The sequence below is a fragment of the Dipteris shenzhenensis genome, unplaced genomic scaffold, assembly GCF_047967505.1.
Source record: "Dipteris shenzhenensis isolate YYH24624 ecotype China unplaced genomic scaffold, Dip_SZ_1.0 scaf0281, whole genome shotgun sequence".
In the NCBI taxonomy this organism is placed as follows: domain Eukaryota; kingdom Viridiplantae; phylum Streptophyta; class Polypodiopsida; order Gleicheniales; family Dipteridaceae; genus Dipteris; species Dipteris shenzhenensis.
The window spans coordinates 35,015-45,634 of NW_028239587.1; the positions used below are offsets into that span (position 1 = coordinate 35,015).

A 10,620-nucleotide genomic window follows, 5' to 3' on the forward strand; every position below is an offset into this window, starting at 1 on the left:
GTCGTAGTTAGGACTCTCGACGTATCAGAAGTAGAGGATTTGTACCATCTGATCCCCATCCGGTGGGACTTACACCATACCGAGACCGAGGATTTTGGACGGAACAAGAATCCTTCTAGTTCAGTACCCCGGAATCCAATGTCTCTTTCGAATCTCTTGATAATCCATCAAGTAGGAGTAAGAATTTGATTATTTGGAATGATCCCTATATTGATTTCATAGTAAATCATACGAAACCATCATCTCATATCTTTCGTAATAGGGGTGAATCTCGATACAATACATGTGTATCAAGATCGACAAGATCTCCGAAGAATTGGAGAAGAGCTTTCTAGGAGAGGTGGTCGAGTGGTTTATGGCTCCAGTCTTGAAAACTGGCATAGTGCTGAAACGCTATCGAGGGTTCGAATCCCTCTCTCTCCTCAATTGATTCAGTACCGGACCCGACGGGAGGGGGTATTAGTGGTCTATCGGTGGTCTAAAAGAACCACCTAGTATTTCCCAAAAAATGCCAATGTCCCCGAGGGGAGCCTATTCTTAATAATGATAGATGAGAGGAATCTTCTGAAGCAGTCTGGGGGTATTCCTCCTCCGCCCCGGTTCATGCGCCGCATCTCCAGGCCCAGGTCCCGTGTCAATACTTTCCCTATCAGGGTTCGAGGGATAGGAAACAAACAAATATGAGAGATCTGATGTTAACTAGAGGTATTTAAAATACCAGTTCTATCGATTGACTTATCGGGATGATCAAAGGTCAATTACCCACCCATTTGCGGGATGGGTACGTTCCACCAGATACAACTGGTGAGGATTCAAATTAGCTTCAAATTAGCTTACGGAGATGAGTCGTCATCGCCAAATCACCCCCTCCAGGGGGGTGATTTGTAGACATAAGTGCAAATGCTACCGAAACTTGTGGTTTCCCGGAACCCTATAGAAATGAACAGTGAGTTACACCTCGCCCTTCCCTCATCCGCGAGGTAAAGGTTACTGCTGGGTATATACCGACGTATCGAACTAACCCCACTGGGGGGTTAGTTTATGTATGAGCTGTGTCCCGGTTCCGCAAAGAACCACCAGTAGAAAATGGAAATTTGTCTGGTATGGTAGGTACTAATACTACCAAGTAATAACTTTCCATTAATATCTCAGCAATTTGTCCTAATTTAATGGTGTCATGGAAAGAACGGGTTCGGTATCACGGTCAATTCCCTTCTCAAACCCGGCTGCCGCCGCACGGGCTCTTCCCGCATGCCATAAATGACCCACAAAAAAGAAAAATCCTAGAACGAAATGGGAAGTAGCCAACCAACTTCGGGGAGATACATAGTTCACGGCATTTATCTCAGTAGCTACTCCACCTACGGAATTTAAGGAACCCAGAGGTGCATGAGTCATATACTCCGCGGAGCGTCGCTCCTGCCAGGGTTGTATATCTCTTTTCAACTTACTCAAATCCAAACCGTTGGGGCCTCTCAGTGGCTCCAACCAAGGAGCACGAAGGTCCCAGAAACGCATTGTTTCGCCTCCAAATATGATTTCTCCCGTGGGGGAACGCATCAGGTATTTACCCAAACCAGTAGGTCCTTGAGCGGAACCTATGTTGGCGCCGAGACGCTGGTCCCTGACAAGAAAAGTAAAAGCTTGAGCTTGAGAAGCCTCTGGACCGGTAGGACCATAGAATTCACTAGGATATGCCGTGTTATTGAACCGAACGAAACAACAAGCAGTAAAACCAAAAATAGCAAGTGCTCCTAAGCTATAGGACGGGTAAGCCTCTCCGGACCACACAAAAGCGCGACGGGCCCAAGCAAATGGTTTGGTCAATATGTGCCAGATCCCCCCGGAGATACAGATGGATCCCAGCCAGACATGTCCCCCAATAATATCTTCTAGGTTATCGACACTTACAATCCAACCCTCTCCACCAAAGGGGGATTTGAGTAAGTAACCAAATATGACACTCGGGCTTAAAGTGAGATTCGTAATCTTCCGTACATCCCCACCTCCCGGGGCCCATGTGTCATACAAGCCTCCGAAATATAACGCTTTGAATACTAGGAGGAAGGCGCCGGCTCCTAACAAGATTAGATGAATACCCAATATAGTAGTCATCTTATTTTTGTCCTTCCATATATAGCCGAAAAATGGGAAGGACTCTTCTGAAGTCTCGGGGCCAATGAGAGCGTGATAAATACCCCCGAACCCTAGAACCGCGGAAGATATCAAATGAAGGACTCCAGAAACAAAATAGGGAAAGGTATCGACGACTTCCCCACCGGGACCCACTCCCCAACCTAGGGTAGCTAGGTGGGGAAGTAGAATTAACCCCTGTTCATACATAGGCTTCTCCGGAACGAAGTGAGCCACTTCAAACAAATTCATGGCTCCAGCCCGAAACACGATCAAGCCAGCATGAGCTACATGGGCACCGAGTAATTTACCAGACAGATTGATCAGTCGAGCGTTACCGGCCCACCAAGCGAAACCTGTGGTTTCCTGATCGCGACCACCCAGAGACAGAGTTTCGTTAAAGAGCGTTTCCACGGGGTAAGACCTCCTCGGGGAATACAAGGTTTTCATGAGGCTGATCCTGAGCTGCCATCCAGGCACGAATACCCTCATTCGACAGAATGTTCTTTGTGTAGAAAGTTTCAAACTCAGGATCTTCCGCCGCACGAATTTCTTGGGAAACGAAGTCATAAGCACGCGAATTCAAAGCGAGACCAACTACTCCGATAGCACTCATCCATAATCCAGTTACTGGCACGAATAACATAAAGAAATGCAACCAACGTTTGTTGGAGAAAGCGACACCGAATATTTGGGACCAGAAACGATTAGCGGTAACCATTGAATAGGTCTCTTCGGATTGAGTTGGGTTAAAAGCACGGAATGTATTTGCGCCATCACCGTCTTCAAATAAGGTGTTTTCCACCGTGGCGCCATGAATGGCACACGAAAGAGCAGCACCAAGGACTCCGGCGACTCCCATCATATGAAACGGGTTCAACGTCCAGTTGTGAAAACCCTGGAAAAAGAGAATGAATCGAGAGATAGCTGCTACACCGAAGCTGGGTGCAAAAAACCAACCGGATTGCCCTAACGGGTAGATTAGGAATACAGAAACAGAAACAGCAATGGGAGCAGAGAACGCTATTGCATTATGGGGACGTAATTGTACGGACCTAGCAAGTTCGAATTGACGTAACATGAAACCTATCAAAGCGAAGGAACCGTGAAGAGCAACAAAGGTCCATAGACCCCCTAATTGGCACCAACGGGTGAAGTCTCCCTGTGCTTCCGGACCCCACAGTAGAAGCAAGGAATGAGCGAGACTATTTGCAGGGGTGGAAACTGCGGCAGTCAGAAAATTGCAACCTTCCAAGTAGGAACTAGCTAATCCATGAGTATACCACGAGGTGACGAAGGTTGTGCCGGTGAACCAACCGCCTAGGGAGAAATAAGCGGTGGGGAAAAGTAATAGACCGGACCAACCTACAAATACGAAACGATCCCTTCGTAGCCAATCGTCCATACTATCAAACAAATCTTTCGATTCCTTGGAGGATTTTCCAATGGCGATGGTCATAGTTATTCTCCTATTCAACTCTTCCAACCATTTTGGGTGCCCTTCTATTTCATGACATGATAGGGTCGTGGTGTAGGAAATGAAACTACCATATCACTGCCCCTTCTGAATAAGAATTTGTCGGAATCTCTCTGGCATGGTAACAATATTCCTAGGTCCCGTCGAGGGTACTTTTCTACTCCGTCTCGTTCCCCCAAGCGGATGGATATGGATAGAGTACCGATACAACGAAATTGATTTCGTGATTCTTCAGAAAGTGGGTAACCCTTTCTCTTCTTCCGAGACTCCATCAACCCGTTCGCTACGTCGATGAATCCTGATCCGGAACTTTATCCCAGCTAGATTCCTTCCAATTGAACAATCAACGGCATCTATTGGATCTCTTTATGTGGTGCTGGTGTTTCCTCCCGCATGTCCTGCCCACTGGAGAAGTACAGGAAGGAGTGGGAGAAGCACCAATTTTCAGCAATCTATCTATTTGGTGAATTGAGTAGGACACGCGTACATACAGATATTTATGATCCGTATCTTCACTTTACTCGTCTATTTCACGATGGAAGAGACACTTCCTGATATTTATTCTACCAATACTCAATACCATTCGGAAGCTTTTCGCTCCCGAATCATTCGGGTGATTAATGGCGGGTGGGTGGGGGGGGGTGGGGGGAGGCCACTTTTCCTTGATGTCGGACGAGAGAAACAAACTCCCGTCTCGATAGATTAAATGAGAACCATATAGTCCGTCTTACCTCCTGGTTAAGAAGCGGGAGATGGATCGGAATGATACGAGAGAAACCCGTAGCTGGGAGTTAGCTGAAATCTTTTCATACGAGAATTCATTGGAATATCTCCCCCTGCGGAGAGATGTATCGATAGTCAGAATTCTCATTGGATTCCTGTATCAGGGGTAACTGAATGATCTTCCACATCATGAATTACATCTACCTAAATTTCTTATATTACGGGTAGCAATAATTCTGAGATTCAAGACGGGGGGGAACATTCCGAACAGCTTTATTACGTAGCGATTCGCTGATTCTTCGTTGATTTCCCCACCCACATATGGATCCCGCTATATAGATAGATATATGTGGATATTTGTTGCGAATCTTACCGGGAGTCCCCCGAGCAGTGAAAGTGGATAATCAGGATAATCTGATTCGATAGGCATCTGGGGGGGGGGGGGGGCCTCGTCATATTCGTCGCCTATTCGGGCGAAGGATCATTTCGACGTGATCACTAATTTTCTGAATTGGTAGAAACATATGTGGTACTCTACAATGTAAGGAAGGATTACGAGTGTCTGTGCCGAGAGAAAGAGACAAGTCGAGTGAAATCTCACGAGCCCTTTATCGGATTTGAACCGATGACTTACGCCTTACCATGGCGGTACTCTACCACTGAGTTAAAAGGGCTTACCGATGATGACATTGATGAGGTGTATGAAACACAGTATGTCGGAAACAGAACTATTCTGTTTCCCGTTTCTCAAATCATTATCCTGTCACTATTCTCTCAATCTTACCAGGGGGGGGGGATTAAAAACTGCTGATACTAAAACTAGGTGGGGTAAGGTCTCTGGAACTAGCGGAAATGGTTGAGTCCTCCTTTCCACCCCCTACTTACCCGATTGAATGGATCCCGATAGAGAATCGGGAGATTCACCTGGGAAGGAGAAAAAGGAGAATGAGGGGGGAAAATTTGGGATTATCCGGTTTATGTTGTGGATGAATACCCGCCGGTACGTGGTCAAATAGTTGGAATAAAAATACGGGAACAGGGTGGACTATTGCTTTATCCCCCTATCACCTATTGCTTTATCACCCTATCACCAAGTTAATTTTCGTTTGCGGAGACGGGATTCGAACCCGTGACCTCAAGGTTATGAGCCTTGCGAGCTACCAAGCTGCTCTACCCCGCGTGGTTGATTCCCTCGCTGTAATTATTATACAGTCTTCAAATAATTACATTGAACACGAGGGAATCTTGTGAATTTATGGAGATCGATTCTCCAACAATTCGTGTGGGAAAACCAATATTTATCTACCAACTCGATTTTATTACTCCAGGCAGCAAACAAGCGTGTGCCATTTCGCGTGGTACGTGTCTGGATGAACCAAAGTCTCGATAATTGGATCTGGGGCGTCCGGTTAGGGAGCATCGGTTACGAAGACGGGTGGGTGCACTGTTACGTGGTGGAGATTGGAACGCCTCAGAAACCTCTAATTTTTCTTGTATTGATAAACCCCCCCTCATTCTCTGTTTCAGGGATTGACGTATGAGATAATATTTCCTCACCAGTTTTTGTTTCTTCTTCTCTTTCTCAATGAGACTCCTCTTTGCCGTAATTTCCTAGTCGGCGATATTGGAATGTTATTATAGAATGGATGGAATTTGGGATAGAGTCCAATTGAAGTGCTATGATTTGCCACCCATCCGTGCTATCTATCCATCAGAGACAGATTTTAATCGTGGATAAGTTGGGCTTACCACTGGCTCGAATGCCAAAGGTAAGCCCAATGCGATACATGCTTTTAGCTTTTATTGAGGCGAAACACAGAGCTACCCAAATTTACCCGATGTGGATGCTATTGAGAAAGCTGCATAGGTAAATATATAACCTACGGAGAAGTGGGCTAGTCCCACTAATCGTGCTTGAACGATAGAAAGAGCGACTGGTTTGTCTTTCCAGCGAATCAGATTGGCCAAAGGTGTGCGTTCATGAGCCCGAGCCAGAGTTTCAATAAGTTCTTGCCAATAACCGCGCCAGGAGATGGGAAACGTGAATCCAGTAGCCCGAACGAGATGTCCAAACGAAAACATCCATGCCCAGACGGATAAACTGTTCATACCGAAAGGATTGTAACCGTTAATGAGTTGTGAAGAATTCAGCCGTAGATAATCCCTCAACCATCCCATCAAGTAAGTAGAGGATTCATTGAATTGAGCTACATTTCCCTGCCACAGGGTAATATGCTTCCGGTGCCAGTAAAAGGTGACCCATCCAATTGTATTCGACATCCGGAAAACTGCCAGATAAAATGCATCCCAGGCCGAGATGTCACAGGTACCACCTCTACCTGGACCGTCGCAAGGAAAACTATAACCAAATTCTTTCTTATCCGGCATCAGCTTGGAGCCGCGCGCATCTAATGCACCCTTCACTAGAATCGGTGTAGTTGTATGTGGACCTGGAGCAATAGCATGATGAACTAAGAAATCCCCGGGTCCAATGGTTAGGAATAATGAGTTGCTATTATTATTAATGGCGTCTAACCAACCGGGTAGCCACAAGCTCTGACCAGCATTGAATGCTGGACTGTCTGTCGAGGAGAGAAGTACGTCGAAACCATACAAAGATTTACCGTGAGCGGATTGTATCCGTTGAGCAAATACAGGTTCAATAAGAATTTGCTTCTCTGGGGTTCCAAAGGCTAACGTGACGTCGTTATGGACATAGAGACCCAAAGTATGGAACCCTAGGAATAAACTAGCCCGACTCAAATGGGCTATTATTGCTTCTTTATGCTCCAACATCCTTGCCAACACGTTATCCTTATTTTGTTCCGGATCATAATCCCGTATAAAGAATATGGCTCCGTGGGCGAACGCCCCTGTCATAATAAAACCAGCGATGTACTGGTGATGGGTGTATAGCGCGGCCTGGGTCGTATAATCCTGTGCTATAAAAGCATAAGCGGGTAAGGAATACATATGTTGTGCCACTAGGGAAGTAATGACTCCTAAAGCAGCTAAAGCGAGTCCTAATTGGAAATGTAGGGAGTTATTGATTGTGTCGTAGAGTCCCCTATGTCCACGTCCCAACCTGCCTCCTGGAGGAATATGAGCTTCCAGAATCTCTTTTATACTATGTCCGATGCCGTAGTTAGTCCTGTACATGTGGCCGGCAATGATAAACACAACCGCAATTGCCAGATGATGATGAGCGATATCAGTTAACCACAAACTCTGAGTTTGTGGATGAAATCCCCCCGGAAAGGTTGAAATGGCAGTTCCTGCTCCCTGAGCACTATTGAACGAGTGATTAGCGGAGTCGGGACTTTGTGCATAAACACTCCATTGACCCGAAAAGAATGGTCCCAAACCTTGGGGGTGTGGTAGTGCAGTTAGTAAATTACCCCATCTCACATGTTCGCCTCTAGATTCAGGAATAGCGACGTGAATCAGGTGGCCTGTCCAAGCTAGAGAGCTTATTCCGAAGAGTCCTGATAAGTGATGATTGAGACGAGATTCAGCATTTTTGAACCAAGAAATACCCGGTTTCCATTTGGGTTGTAGATGCAACCAACCCGCTACCAGGAACAAGGCGGAAACAGCTAGTAAGGAGATAGCTCCGGTATATAGATCTTGATTGTCGCGTAAACCGATAGTGTACCGCCACTGATAAACACCAGGATAAGCAATATTAACCGGACCCGGAGCTCCCCCTCGGGTATAAGCCTCGACGGCTGGTTGACCAAAATGAGGATCCCGAATGGCATGAGCGATTGGTCTTACCTGTAATGGGTTTTGCACCCATGCCTCGAAGTTACCCTGCCAAGCTACATGGAATAGATTCCCAGAAGTCCAGAGAAGAATTATAGCTAATTGACCAGAATGGGAAGCAAATATTTTCTGGTAGAGACGTTCCTCGGTAATATTGTCATGACTCTCGAAGTCATGCGCAGTGGCTATACCGAACCAGATACGACGAGTAGTTGGGTCTTGGGATAGACCCTGGCTGAACTTTGGAAATCTTGATGCCGTAATGCTTTTCGAATCCTCCTAGCCATTATCCTACTGCAATGATTCTCGCTAGGAAGAATGCCCATGTTGTGGCGATTCCACCCAGAAGGTAATGAGCCACCCCTACGGCACGTCCCTGTACAATACTCAGAGCCCTGGGCTGGATAGCAGGAGCAACTTTCAATTTATTATGGGCCCGAACAGTAGATTCGATGAGTTCTTGCCGATATCCACGGCCACTGAACAGGAACGTCAGACTAAAAGCCCAAACAAAATGAGCACCCGAGAATAAAAGACCATATGCGGATAATGAAGAACCATACGATTGAATGACTTGGGAAGCCTGTGCCCATAGGAAATCACGGAGCCATCCATTAATGGTTGTTGAACTCTGCGCGAAGTTTCCTCCAGTGATATGGCTCACTACTCCCTGGTCACTTATACTACCCCGTACGTCAGATTGCATCTTCCAACTGAAATGAAATATAACTACTGAGATGGAATTATACATCCAGAACAAACCTGAGAAGACATGATCCCAAGCAGATACCTGGCAGGTACCTCCTCTACCGGGGCCATCACGAGGGAAACGAAAACCAAGATTCGCTTTGTCGGGTATTAGGCGGGAGCTCCTCGCAAACGGGACACCTTTTGGTGATATTAATACAGTAACATGAATCGTAAAGGCATGGATGTGATGCACCAAAAAATCGGCAGTACCTAATGGGATTGGTGACAAAGCAACTTTACCACCTACTGCTACTAAGTCTCCACCCCCCCAGGTCAAACTGGTACCTGCTGTTGCATTAGGTGCCGTTAAGTCAGGAGCAGAAGCATGAATGTTTTGGACCCACTGAGCAAATATGGGTTGTAATTAAATAGCAGTATCTGAAAACGTATCTTGGGGACGTCCCAACGCACTCGTAGTATCGTTATGAATATACAATCCGAAACTATGGAAACCTAGAAAAATGCATACCCGGTTAAGATGTGAAATTATTGCATCACGATGCCGAATGACACGATCCAATAGGTTGTTGTATTGAGTAGTCGGATCATAATCTCTCACCATAAAAATAGCTGCGTGTGCCGCCGCGCCTACCACTAGGAAACCACCAATCCACATGTGATGCGTAAACAGGGATGGCTGCGTAGCATAATCAGTAGCTAGGTATGGATAGGGAGGCATAGCATACATATGATGGGCCACTACAATTGTTAGGGAACCCAACATAGCAAGATTAATAGCTAATTGAGCATGCCATGAAGTAGTTAGGATCTCGTAAAGACCCTTGTGACCCTCACCCGTGAAGGGACCTTTATGAGCTTCCAGAATCTCTTTCGTACTATGCCCGATACCCCAATTGGTTCGATACATGTGACCAGCTATCAGGAAAAGAACTGCAATAGCTAGATGGTGATGCGCAGTATCGGTCAACCACAATCCCCCTGTGGCTGGATTCAATCCCCCACGGAAGGTTAAGAAATCTGAGTATTGTAACCAGTCGAGGGTAAAGAATGGAGTTAATCCCTTTGCGAAACTGGGATACATCTGAGCCAAAAGGTCACGATTCAAAATGGATTCATGAGGAAGAGGTATCTCCTTAGGATCGATTCCCGCGTCTAATAGTTGGTTAATGGGTAGCGAGACGTGTACCTGGTGTCCCGCCCACGCCAAGGAACCCAATCCCAAGAGGCCTGCTAGGTGGTGGTTCAACATGGATTCCACGTCCTGGAACCAAGCCAATTTTGGAGCAGCCTTGTGATAGTGGAACCAACCAGCGAAGAACATCAATCCTGCAAAGATTAAGGCACCGATAGCGGTGCAATAGAGTTGTAACTCACTAGTTATTCCAGAAGACCGCCATATTTGAAAAAATCCGGACGTTATCTGTATTCCCTGGAATCCCCCACCTACATCTCCATTAAGTATCTCTTGACCAACTATTGGCCAAACTACCTGGGCGCTAGGCTTAACATGAGTGGGATCACTTAGCCACGCCTCGTAATTAGAGAAGCGAGCCCCGTGAAAATACATACCACTCAGCCAGATAAGAATAATAGCTAATTGACCAAAATGGGCGCTGAATGTTTTACGGGATATATCTTCTGAATCATTTGTGTGACTATCAGAATCATGAGCATCAGCATGTAGATTCCAAATCCAAGTGGTACTACTGGGACCCTTAGCTAAAGTTCTCGAGAAATGTCCAGGTTGAGCCCATTTTTCGAAAGAAGTTCTCACGGGATCCTTTTCCACCATAATCTTGACTTCTGGTTCC

General features: G+C 46.1%; 2 non-coding genes across 2 annotated transcripts; one reads left to right on the forward strand and one right to left on the reverse strand.

The window, feature by feature from the left end:
- Positions 1-334: 334 nt before the first annotated feature.
- On the forward strand, positions 335-423 carry TRNAS-UGA (transfer RNA serine (anticodon UGA)). The gene has a single exon. It is a non-coding gene; the product is annotated as a tRNA-Ser (tRNA).
- A 5,016-nt stretch (positions 424-5,439) lies between these two features.
- TRNAM-CAU (transfer RNA methionine (anticodon CAU)) lies at positions 5,440-5,513 on the reverse strand. Its single transcript has one exon. It is a non-coding gene; the product is annotated as a tRNA-Met (tRNA).
- Positions 5,514-10,620: the final 5,107 nt, after the last annotated feature.